This window comes from Dreissena polymorpha, chromosome 5 (assembly GCF_020536995.1).
Source record: "Dreissena polymorpha isolate Duluth1 chromosome 5, UMN_Dpol_1.0, whole genome shotgun sequence".
NCBI lineage: Eukaryota > Metazoa > Mollusca > Bivalvia > Myida > Dreissenidae > Dreissena > Dreissena polymorpha.
Genome location: NC_068359.1, coordinates 109,808,047 through 109,821,456, shown reverse-complemented (window position 1 = coordinate 109,821,456; position 13,410 = coordinate 109,808,047). Strand labels below are relative to the sequence as shown.

Sequence of the window (13,410 nt, the reverse complement as noted above, 5' to 3'; positions counted from 1 at the left end):
ATGTTTTACGCTGTCAGGTCCAAAAACGCTCATTCTGTAGCTTGTTTGGATATAATCTATAATGTGGCCAAGTTTCAGCAGATTCGACCCAGTGGTTCTGATTTTAATACGCCGTGCCTAGCTTTTATTAGTCCATACCGTTTCACCGGAGGGGATTATGGTTTGTGCTCGTGTTGTCCGTCAGTCAGTCAGTCAGTCAGTCAGTCTGTCACACTTTCTGAATCCTGCAATAACTTTAAAAGTCTTAATACTTTTTCATGAAACTGAAACATGGATAGATGGCAATAGGTTTCACAGTGTTTTGCATTATATATGCAGTCAATTGCATATTTGAAGATTTTATATGTTTTGCATTTATATATGCAGTCATTTGCATATTTGAAGATTTTATAGTAATAGTTTTATAGTTATTTGACCATTGAATATTGTTTAATAATATGTCATTTATATTTGTTTATTGTTGTAGGGTTTCATGATCTTGTACAGCTACACTTGATGTCTGTTTTCTTGTCAATCTCTGGCAATATGATATTTAGGGGTAACACAATCTTAGTTGTAAATGCAATATTATACAACATATTTACATCACTTATTGTTAAGAGAATCATCAAATACCTTTCCAATATTCCAATATAAGCAACAATGCTGTAAAGATTATTGCATCAACATTACATCTTTCTACAGTTTGCTGTAACACCTTTTCAATATTCCAATATTGTCAACAATGCATGTAAAAGATTATAACATAACATAAATTAAGTCACAAACAAATTATTCATGTTGAGATCTTAAATGACAGCCTGTTATTGGCATCTAATCAAAGCTCCCTTTTGATGTTACAACATACTTTGTTGTCATTACCTAATTGTGGGTCAGAGCAAATCTAAACCAAATGTGACCATAACAACAGCAGATGGCAACCAACTCCTATATAAGCCAAAACGCAGAATGGATTCAATACCTCTGCTCTATTGCCATCTTGCTGTGTGTTTGTGTCAATAAAGTTCTACAGTTAATGTTGCTCTGACTTACAGTCTTTCATTATCCTGCGCACTTGGGGAAACAACGTGAAAGTAACAAATTGGTCACTCATAAGAAAGAGCACACGCTAACCGGACGTGTTGACAGTGGTGGAGAAGCTAACGATCCCATGAAGAGGACCCCATCAGTGCCAGGACCATATCTACTCAGATCTTGACGAAGGCAACAGAGGACCAGACCACAGCTAGGACCGCCGACATCCGACTCAGATCCTTGACGAAGGCAGCAGAGGGGCAGACCACAGCTGGGACCACCGACAGCGGACCAACAACAGCCGTCCACAGCCGGGGCCAGTCGCTGCCTTCCAAAGACAGAGAGGCAAGACCAGCAGATCAAGTCCAGACCAGGGAGCAGACAAGACACCCAACCATGTCTACAGAACAAGGTAGGCCCCTATTTACCGTTGAAGCTATAGGAAAGTTCGATCCGTCCCTTAATGATGCCCAATGTTGGCTTGATAGGTACATTACTTTGGCAAATTATCCAAAACAGCGCCTGAAATAATGGCAAAATTATTTGGAATGTTTTGGCAATGGGTACAGCTTTCAATTGGTTCATTTCATTACCTGAGGAAGTCATTTCAGATTTTGAGGAGCTCAGTTCAAATTTTTGCAACGATTTAGTAAAAAGCAAGACTCAATACAGATCACAACAGACATTTTTCACATGAAACAAAAACCACACCAATCAGTTAGGGAATACATCTATGAAGTTCAGACTAAAGCTCAATCAGTTAATTTGCCTGCAGCTACAACCTTAAGTGCGATAAATGGTGGTCTTTTATCACACATAAGGGCTGATCTCAGACGAAACCCCCCAGCTAATTTGGAGGAACTTTTGATAAGTGCAGAGCAGTCTGAGAGTGCATATGCCATTCATCCCCTTCAGCTAACTTTTCTGAGGCAACCTTCACTGAAATTTTTTAAAATGCTTTAGGTGGAGTAAATATGTTGGATTTAAAACAAAAAGTCGATAATTTGGTGCATAGACAAACAATACACTCAGTCAACTCTGTTAACACACCCACAAACAACAACAACAACACTAACTTCAGGCACTCACATTCAAAGCCACGTACATTCAACACAAGCAATTTTTCTAAACAAAACTTAAAATGCAGAGCTGTGGACGCTCACGTGATCATGATTTTTCAACTTGCTTTGCCAAATCAAAGACTTGTTATTTCTGTGGAAAGGAGGGTCATATCCAAAAGGCTTGTTTCTCCTTTAAAAAAGCAAATAACCAATAGGAATTGTCGCCTAAACTTGGTAAAAGAGGGAACCAAGTAAAAAGGCCAGATTTGAAAAAGACATTCTAAAAAGAACAAATTTAAGAAACCAAAATCTTCATTTAAAAATTTCAAATCCGGTAAATCAAATGTGCCATCAATTAGCAATGTTTCCACAAAAACTAATCTTAAGTCAAATTTTGTAGAAGTTTCTATTGCAAATCAAAAATCAAAAGCATTAGTTGATACAGGATCTAGTCTGTCTTGCATTCATCAATCCCTCTTATCTAAAATTGACTCAGATTTTCAAAATTTAAAAACCAAGTCAACATACACATGTCATGGGTGTTAGTGGACATTTGCTTAGAGTTAAAGGAACTGTAACACTTAACTTAAAAATTGGTGAGAATAACTTTCCACAAACCTTTCATGTTTTGATAATATTCAACACCCATTGATAATTGGAATAGATTTTCTGACAAAATACAAATGTAAAATAGATTTTGAAACACTACAGTTTGAGAGCTCAATCAATTGCATTTCTATAAATGTTGCCACTGCAATTCCTTTAGGATTGGCTAGGGTAAAAAAGACCATTGTACTAAAACCCTATTCACAATCCCTAGTACCGATCAGGTTGTCAAAAATGAGTCATAATGAGGTTGCTATTTGGAAGAAGTCCCATCTCTCGTGATAAAAATGTGGCACTTGGTAGGACTATTGTTCGTTCTGAACAGGGGGAGGCTTGTTGTTTACTCATGAACCCGTTGCCTTTTGAAGTATGTATTAAGTTAAACACTGTTGTTGGCAAGTTGTCCCCTATTCACGAACATTCCATCAAGGCCCTTGATGAGAGAAGACAAGACTGGCTCTTCAAAACTACAAGGTAAGTGCCCAAAATGTGAACTCAATCTCAGAGGTGAAAGTAGCCGAGATTTTAGATGATCTTGGAATCACTATTGATAGCCCGCTTTTAACTGCGGATCAAAAAGCAAAATTACAAAATTTTATAGCAAACAATCGCGATATGTTTGCAAAAGACACCTCTGAGTTGGGTTGCACAAACCTTCATTTCCACAGCATTGACACGGGAGATGCTCCACCGCAAAGACAACCTCCATATCGAGCCTCACCAACAGCCAAGAAGGAAATTGAAGCCCAGGTAAGTGACATGCTTGCGAACGACATTATCGAACCATCAGACTCCATGTGGGCTGCACCTGTCATTCTTTGTAAAAAGCGTGACAACACATACAGGTTTGCAATAGATTTTCGTAGGCTTAATGCTGTCACTAAGCCTATCAATTTTCCTTTACCCAAATTTGATGATGTTGTTGACTCAGTAGCGGAGCAAAATTCAAAAATCTTTACTGTTTTGGATCTAAAGAGTGGGTTTCATCAAATTCCTTTGGACCCACAAACTAGACACAAAACAGCTTTCGTGACGCATGATGGCAACTATCAGTTCAAACGTCTGCCATATGGGTTACGAAATGCCCCTATTTGTTTTCAAAATGTGATGACACAGGTTCTTCGAGGCATCAATTTTAAATTTGCTCTGGTCTATGTTGATGACATCATGGTTCACTCTGCTAATTTTGACGAGCACTTGAACCACCTCAGCACCATCTTCCAACGCTTGCGGGAGGCGAACTTAAAGCTCCAACCAAAAAAATGTAAGTTTGCTACAGACCGTGTGGAGTATCTAGGCCACTTCTTTACCAGCCAGGGTATAGAGGTGAACCCAAGTAAGATTGAAAGTGTTAAATCCTTTCCCCAACCGAAAACACAGAAAAATGTCAGAGAATTCTTGGGTCTGTGCAATTATTACAGAAAATTCATTGCAAAATTTGCAGAAATTGCTGCACCTTTGAATAACCTGTTGAAACAGGACACAGAATTTGTTTGGAGTGAACAATGTGAGTCTTCCTTTAATACTTTGAAGGAAAAACTCACCACTGCACCAGTCCTAGTTTTCCCTGACATGGCTAAGCCCTTTACACTGTCTACTGATGCTTCTGATTACGCAGTAGGCTTTGTATTGGGTCAACTGGACGACCAAGGAAGAGAAAGGGTGATTGCTTACGGAGGACGCTCTTTGAGAGGTAGTGAGAACAAATGGAGCATTCATGAAAAGGAATGCCTAGCTCTCATCGAGGCCATCCGTCAATTCCACCCATACCTTGCGAACTCACAGTTCACTGTGTTCACAGACAATATGGGTATGAAATATATCCAAAGTCTGAAAGATCTTAACGGTCGAAAAGGACGTTGGGCATTAAAACTCCAGGGTTACACTTTCAACATAGTCCACAAAGCAGGTACAAAGAATGCTAACGCAGATGCCTTGAGCCGAAGGAGCTACGAGCCGACTCCCAAGGTAGGTGAAAATCAATCTGCACTCTCACCAGATAACTGTGCTGCACAAGTGACTTTCGTTGTATATCCATACCAGATGAAGTTCCCTTACTCTCAGCTTTGGACATAGCTGATGAGGCAGAAGAGGTAAGTGCCATTGATTGCATGATATTGCTACTGAAAGGATCAATATATCGCAAGAACAATGGAAATGTCCAGACTTGCAACCATTGTTGAACGTAATGGTTCACAATGTGCTGCCAAATGATGTTGTTAAACAGCGAAAATACTTGATCATGTCAGAGCAATACATTATCAAAAATAACATTCTGTATCACATATGTGAGCCACAAAGAAGAAACAACAAAAACGAGGGGAGCCTTTCACACAGTTGGTAGTTCCTAAATCTTTGCGAGAAGATGTGATTAAGGCATACACGAGGGACATGCTCATCTAGGTTTTGATAAGACCTATTTTGCCATCCGTTCAAAGTATTACTGGGAAGGTATGTATACTGACATTGAAAATCATGTTCGTACGTGCAATACTTGCCAGCAATCAAAGCGGTCTTATGCTAACAACAGGCCACCTCTTTGTCCCTTGCCAGTGCCTGAACATACTTTTTCACGAGTTCATGTGGATGTTCTAGGTCCGTTACCACTCTCTCAGAATAAATTTAAGTACATCTTAGTGGTGGTAGATGCTTTTCAAACTGGTGTGAAGCCTTTCCTCTTGTACTCAGGAAGCTACTGAAATTTCAAAATTTTGTTTGAAGAAATCTTTTGCCGTTATGGTGCACCTGATGTCATTGTCAGTGACAGGGGAACCAATTTTTGTCCAAGCTTGTTACAGCTATCTGTGAAAAATTCCAAGTAACTAGGCACCATACTTCTTCATTTCATCCACAGACCAACAGCACTGTTGAACGTGTTAATGGTACACTTGGCCAGGCTTTGCGTTCTCTTTGTAATGACAATCAAGACAATTGGTCTCAATTTATTCCTGCTGTGATGATGGCTTTCCGCAATTCAGTATCTGCCACTACTGGTTTCACACCATACCAGATTTTATTTGGCAGACACATGCGTCTTCCAATAGACACTGCTCTCATTCCAAAAGAAAACTTGCCTGTAAATGTTAAAAACACATGTGGATCATTTAAATGAACAGATAAAGATTGTTGAGGGCATAGTCACAGCAAACAAACTAGGTGCACAAATAAAACAAAAACTTCACCATGACAAAACTTGCAAGGAACCAAAGTTCACGTTAGGTCAACAAGTTTGGTGAAACAGGAAAATGTTAAACAAGGGTTGTCTAAGAAACTTTCACCCAAGTTCCTAGGACCGTACGAAATAGTTCAATTAGGGCCAAATTATACCTACAAATTAAAATCACTTGAAACTGGCAATACTTTAAGTCACTTGTTAATGCTCAACGATTAAAACCATTCCATGCAAGCAACCAATCACAGGCAGAAGCAACAACTCAGGATGACACTAGTGATATGCCAACTGATAACATCTCAACAACAAAAAGTTGAAAAAATTGTTAAACATTCTTATCAGAATGGCTTGCATTACTACAGAGTTAAATGGCTTGGCCTTGAACCTAAGTTCAATACTTGGGTGTTCGCTGATTCTGTCCCTGAGGACATGCGACAGGCTTTTCATGACAGGTTTACTGGGAGCAACCGCAGACGAAAACGTTTGCAAGTTTTCCGCAGAAAAGATTAAACTTCTGCTTATTCTGCCATTTCTTATAGGTACCTTCTGTTCTTTGTATGTTAATTACATTTTCAAGTTCATTGCAGCATACTGGCATTGCTTCCATTTGATAATATAAGCTTAAAATGTCCTATATATGGCATACCTTTTTAGTACATTATTAAACCTCAACCTGAGTTTGTCTTTACAGTGGGTTAATTTTAAAGTAATGACTAATAATCATGAATAAAGTGCTAAGAACTAAGTGCACGGTTCTACAACCCATTCTAGAGACAATTACTCTAAAGTAGGCTTAATTTTGTACTTGCAGGACTTACCCTGCTCTTCCTACTGTCATGGACAAGGCTTTCGAATGGAGCGACAGTTTGTGCAAAGATTAAATTATGGACCATTTTTCATTCGCAAGGAAAGTTACATGCTTCGGCAGAGCATTGGTCCCATACCTATGTTCTACAACTGGAATACCCTGACTTTAAAACAATTTACAGTTTTCAACCTGTGATTGTAAGGACAACGTTTGACACATTACATAGTATGTACAATGAGTCACAAGCTTATGTCCAACAACATTTTCTCAACTATAAACTCATTGATACCTGATCATGAACCAACCATAAATAGAAAACGCCGATCGCTCCTCCCATTCATAGGTAAAATTGGGAAGGGACTATTTGGTTTAGCAACATCTGATGATGTTGAAACGTTGCATCAAGAGTGAATCAACTGATAAGAAACAACTACAATATGCAACAAGGATTTGCTCATGACTCAAAACTTTTACACTCATTTATGCTGCACTCAGATGCAAGATTTTCAAATATTGTTAGGGAATCCAAAATAATCATGATCAAATTGGTCGCACTCAGTTCAGATTTAACTGATAATTTTCTAAAATTTCAGCAGGTTCAATCCAAAGTTACTCATGTTTTAACAAATATTTTAAAGTTTTCTAACATGCTCAAGGAATCTTATGGATCTCTTCTTGACGGAATCATTAGTCTTACTCAAGGTAAAATTTCTACAAAGATTATTCCATACAAAAATTTTGGAAGACAGTCTTTACAACATCAGTAACAACTTCATACAAAACAGTACAAGCTAACTTCCACCGACCCACTATTTTACTATGAAAATGCTAAATTTTCCTTTTTCAAATCTAACAAAACACTGTACATAACAGTCCAATTCCCAATTGTGCATACCAACATGATTCTTGACCTCTACAAAGTACTTGTTTTCCCTGTACCACTAAACTCTTCCTCTACTCATGCCACCCAAATTACTAACCTACCTCCATTTATTGCCATTTCAAAGGATGGTAATAATTATAAATATGTTGAACTATCCACTGACAATATCAATGCCTGCCTTCGCTTTTCCCATGCACTTTACTGTTCATCCCATTTACCCCTTAATATTCAACCCCTCAATAGTTGTCCAGTCTCTCTTTCACAGGAAATAAATCTAACATTAATGCAAACTGCAACTTTGGATATTTTTCTAATCGTATTACACCAGCAGTGACCCAGTTAAATGAAACCCATTTTCTAGTGTTTAATACCTCAGACATAACACTTGATTGTCCTGACCGTACTACTAATGTTTCAGGATGCCACTTCTGTATCATTACTGTCCCATGCAACTGTTCCATTTCAACTGTCTCATCCTTTATCCCACCAAGGCTTTCTTACTGTCATCACCACTCTATTCCTGTCACTGTCCTGCACCCTGTTAACCTTGCTCTACTTCAACAGTTCTTCAATGAGGAGGCTTTAGCAATCATTGAGGCCCATGATGCATTTGAATCCCCACTCAACATTACCATTCCTTCTTTCAATATGTTTCAGCATAATTCAGTACATTCCTTGCCACAGAAAAAATTGAAACCTTAAACCTTAAGAAAATGGCTGAGGCAGCTAAAAAGGACCAAGAAATATACAGTTCTCTAGCAGAACCCATTCTTGCCCTAAAAGACTATGACATTGATGAAATAACCCCCTTCTTTCATTTTATCAATAGTGTCATCCACCTTGTCCATCCTCTGCCTTCCAGGGATAATCTACTTGTACTTTAAATACCGTAGATTAGCATCATTGCTAGCACTAACGCACATCACTCATCCAGCACAAGCTGCAAACCCTGCCAAGTTTCATTTACACTACACAAGCACCAATGACAACAACCACCACTTTAGCTCCTCTACACAACATGACAACAACAACTTACTCGCCTTTGCTTATGTTTGCTGCCATTCTCTTTGTGTTTGCCACATACAGATTTCTAAAATACTGTTTCAATTCTAGATTCTCTAGCACTCTGATCCTGGAAATCACTGATGGTACGAATGTTGCACAAATCCCTTGTCTTCAACTACCACCATGCATTCAACACTTAGAATTCTCAGGAGATAATTGTCTTCCTTCTGTTCAAGTAAAAATTTCCATCACCTCCACACTCATTTTGGACTTTGGCGATTTTAAAATATTGAACAAATTCGACAACTGCACTCTTTCCCTCAATCCTAAAATCATGATTACTCCACTTCAAGCATACAAGGTAAACCGCCTCACTAAACACAAATTCTCCATGTACCTTTGGATCAACCAAAATGGCATTTGCATTCCAGTTAATGTAAAGTACTCTTCAAAGGATCCTCCTATTACTACAAATTATACCCTGAGATCAGTACAGCTTTGCTGCAACATTAAGTCTCAACTTCATGATGGTACTACAACAATCACCATACGTATACACCTACAATCACTTTTTTTTTACATTCTTATGTGTTCCGTTTGCCAACAACATTCTTTTCTTTGGACATGTAAAACTTACTTTCAAGTTTGTTTTAAACGGTTCGAACTTCCCAAATGAGCACTAATGGGGCCTACCAACATTGTACAGTGTATACATTTGTTCACAAATGACTTTTAAAGACATGTTGTAATTTCTTGTATTTGCTGTTTCATGTTTTTCTCATGTTTTTGTATATATCACTCATCTACATCATGACCGTCATTGTTATTGTTCATTGAAATTGTTTCCCCGTATGTTTTTAATTTTTTACAATGCAGGAGCATTGGTTTCACAGCGCAGGGGAAGATTTCACAGTGTTTTGCATTTATATATGCAGTCAATTGCATATTTGAAGATTTTATATTGTTTTGCATTTATATATGCAGTCATTTGCATATTTGAAGATTTTATAGTAATAGTTTTATAGTTATTTGACCATTTGAATATTTGTTTAATAATATATGTCATTTGTATATTTGTTTATTGTTGTAGGGTTTCATGATCTTGTACAGCTACACTTGATGTCTGTTTTCTTGTCAATCTCTGGCAATATGATATTTAGGGGTAACACAATCTTAGTTGTAAATGCAATATTATACAACATATTTACATCACTTATTGTTAAGAGAATCATCAAATACCTTTCCAATATTTCCAATATAAGCAACAATGCTTGTTAAGATTATTGCATCAACATTACATCTTTCTACAGTTTTGCTGTAACACCTTTTCAATGTTCCAATATTGTCAACAATGCATGTAAAAGATTATAACATAACATAAATTAAGTCACAAACAAATTATTCATGTTGAGATCTTAAATGACAGCCTGTTATTGGCATCTTAATCAAAGCTCCCTTTTGATGTTACAACATACTTTGTTGTCATTACCTAATTGTGGGTCAGAGCAAATCTAAACCAAATGTGACCATAACAACAGCAGATGGCAACCAACTCCTATATAAGCCAAACGCAGAATGGATTCAATACCTCTGCTCTATTGCCATCTTGCTGTGTGTTTGTGTCAATAAAGTTCTACAGTTAATGTTGCTCTGACTTACAGTCTTTCATTATCCTGCGCACTTGGGGAAACAACGTGAAAGTAACAAATTGGTCACTCATAAGAAAGAGCACACGCTAACCGAACGTGTGACAAAGGACATTATGCACGTGATTTCATTTTGTTCCTATGTCAAAAATTCTTGTTTCTATGGCAATAAATAAAAACATAAAATAAATTCTGACAATGGTGGAGCCGGTAGGGGACAAATTTGCTTGACAATAGTCTTGTTGAGTATTACTCACTGACTTATGCATATGCGCTCGGCTGTTTTCGGAGAATACCTGAGGTATTGTCATAGCCAGCTCATCGTGTCGTATCGTTTCTTTTCGCCGTCCGGCGTCCGCCATGCTAAAACCTTAACATTGACCCATTGTACCCACAATTTTCGTACCCACATATTTTTTCGTAACCAAAATGTTAGTACCCACATTTGTTTAGTACCCAAAATTTGTGTTCCCACATTTTCTTACCCAAAATTTTCGAACCCACATTTTTTAGTTCCCACTCATTCCATCCCGCGAAACCCTTAAGGTGTCGCAACCCTAGTATGGAATGAGTGATGTATTGGACGTCATCATTGATGACGTTCAATCGAACGAATGATAAAGGGGGCTAAGTTTCGTTAAGTTGGTGCAAATCACTGCGATTTGAGCGCCTTAAAAACTGGCCGAACACGTTTGCTGAAATTTGACATGTATATGGACCAGAATGCGATCTACCTGTTGGCGTAGGCGTTATACCTGGGAAAAATCAAGTTTTCGAGTATTTTGTGTTTAAACTTTTTTTGTGGGAACGGGCACGCGCTCAAATAAACATTGTGACGTCACTTCACAAACAGCGTTAGACATCCGCCATCTTGTAACGCGACAAAGAAACTCAGTGTCATTAATTCAATAAACACAGAAAAATATGATTGTGTTTAATAATCATTAATACAAATGTCTATATTTTGTGCAGCGGATGTTTATTCAGACAGATACGGCAGAATTATGTAAGTATCTTTGTGTACTTTACAGTAGATTTGATAGTGGTAAACAACTGCGTACCGGTAAAGTTCAATCTAGCCGATTTTACTACGCAAGAAATTTAAGTATCTCACTGGCAAAATGAGCTTGACACATAATCAACAACCGGATCCGATTTACATCCACATAATATTGTGGGAATCCGATGCAATGCAAATTACTCATGTTTGATAACGTTTGATGAATTCGTTATATCAATATGCATTAACATTCAAGGGGAATAATTTTTAATTGAAATGTGCGATTCAATGACAGTGTTATATTGGGATAATAAGTCGTTTAGCCGTTATCATGATAAGTATATTGTTTGTTGTGTTTCATTTTCATAAAAAACATACTTTTACTGTTTTTCCTTAAAGTAAAACAGTTCAGTAGTCATTATATCTTGAATTTTAAATATTGAAATAGATGTCGGATATTTCATATTTTCGGACGTTGCTACGTAAGCTAGTTGTCAACATAATTATTAATATACTGATTTACCTTTTACGCATACAGTTGTGCAACTGTTGTCTACGTAATGATACGCTGTTTAATGTCTATAATGTCTTCCTGCCCCTGATGATAATAAGTATTTATCTCAACAAACCCCAGCAATGTCAATGGTCTGTCAACATAAGAAAAATATTAGCTAAAGAAACTTCAGTGTACAATTTATATAGCAGTGTCCGACAAATCCATTGCCCGGAGCCCGGGGGCTACAGAATTTTTTCATCGGGCTACTGAAATGTTTCAGCTGACGCCCGCCGGGCTACTATAAATCTATAAGAGCGGTAGCCCGTTTTATTGACAGACATACGTAGAATAAACACGCTGACCATGTGTTTCTACACCGTGTCTTGTTTATAATCCGATAACAAAGTGCAATCAATTATCTTATCAATCACCGATCACTTGCGGTAATGTCGTAAACAGTAAGAGTGCATTTTAATCATTCAATCAGAATCAACATTTGTCGTCTGCTAATAATATAATGAGAGCCAGTTGGATAGTTGGCGCACATGATGCAACATCATTTCGCAGTTTGGAATTCTTTGTTAACCGCAACAATGAGTAAGAGCGACTACGTTTTTGATGTCGTTAAATATCCAAGGATGCCGAACATTAAATAAATCAAAACAATAGCGGATTCTTCAAAACGGTAACGAAACCGAAAATGAATATTAATAACAACGCGGTTAACACCTGCTAATTAGTTTGCATTGTCAATTAATAATTGGATTGATCGACTGTTAATCAATAATCCCATATATGCCCAATTTAATTTTTTTTTAAACCAAATTATGGGAGGGTAATATAGACGATGAGAGTCATAAACACAAACGTTTGAAATTTTCTAAAGTGTCAATTGAATTTCGGCATATGATTCTATTTAAAGATATGATGAAATAAGCTCCCAATCAGGACCGTTCAATTGCAACTTGCGTAAATCACCTGCGACGGTTTGCACACGTTGTGTACAGCTATTTTAGGTTACAAAGTTCTACATTTAATAAATGAATTTCTTTGTCCAGACAGGGACCTATACAAACGTATAGGCCCCTGGTCCAGATAAAAAGCGCGCACAAATTGGCATGGGTGTATTTATTTGTAAATAAAAATTTCGTAGCGGGTACATCATTGAGATCATTTAGTTTCCATTAAAAGTTTCGTTGTGAATTTCAACTAAAGTACCGGGGTATCTCGCGAATTATTTGGCATTGACATTTCCTCTTAATAAAATATAATGTAAACACGCTGTATCGTTACCGTTACACTGTATCAGTTCCTTCATTATTGAAACAATTATTGTATTGTATACTGACTGCACACTAGTGTCGTAACATATGGATGCAATACGTAAATTCGGACAGAACTTAAAGTCGGACACAAGTAAATAAATGATTTAATACTCTTGATTTCTTGAAACTCGGTATTTGTTGTTAAAAAGAGCAATTGCATTGATTAACACCATACGAGTCAGTCGTATTGATCATCTAAACGCTTTATTTACGTTTCCAACTTAACGTGCTGTCCGAATTTAAGTACACATACATGTGCACATACATGTAATATCTATAACATGCAATAAGAAATTTGTTGGACACTGATATAGTATTGACATACCTGTATGATGAAGCCAACCCCGTATCAAAAGTCAACCAGAGTCGTAACATATTTATGTCATGCTATAAA

General features: G+C 37.4%; 1 pseudogene; it reads left to right on the top strand.

Annotated features, from left to right (window-relative positions):
- Window positions 1–7,528: 7,528 nt before the first annotated feature.
- LOC127831543 (uncharacterized) lies at window positions 7,529–8,428 on the top strand (annotated as a pseudogene).
- The last annotated feature ends 4,982 nt before the right edge of the window (window positions 8,429–13,410 follow it).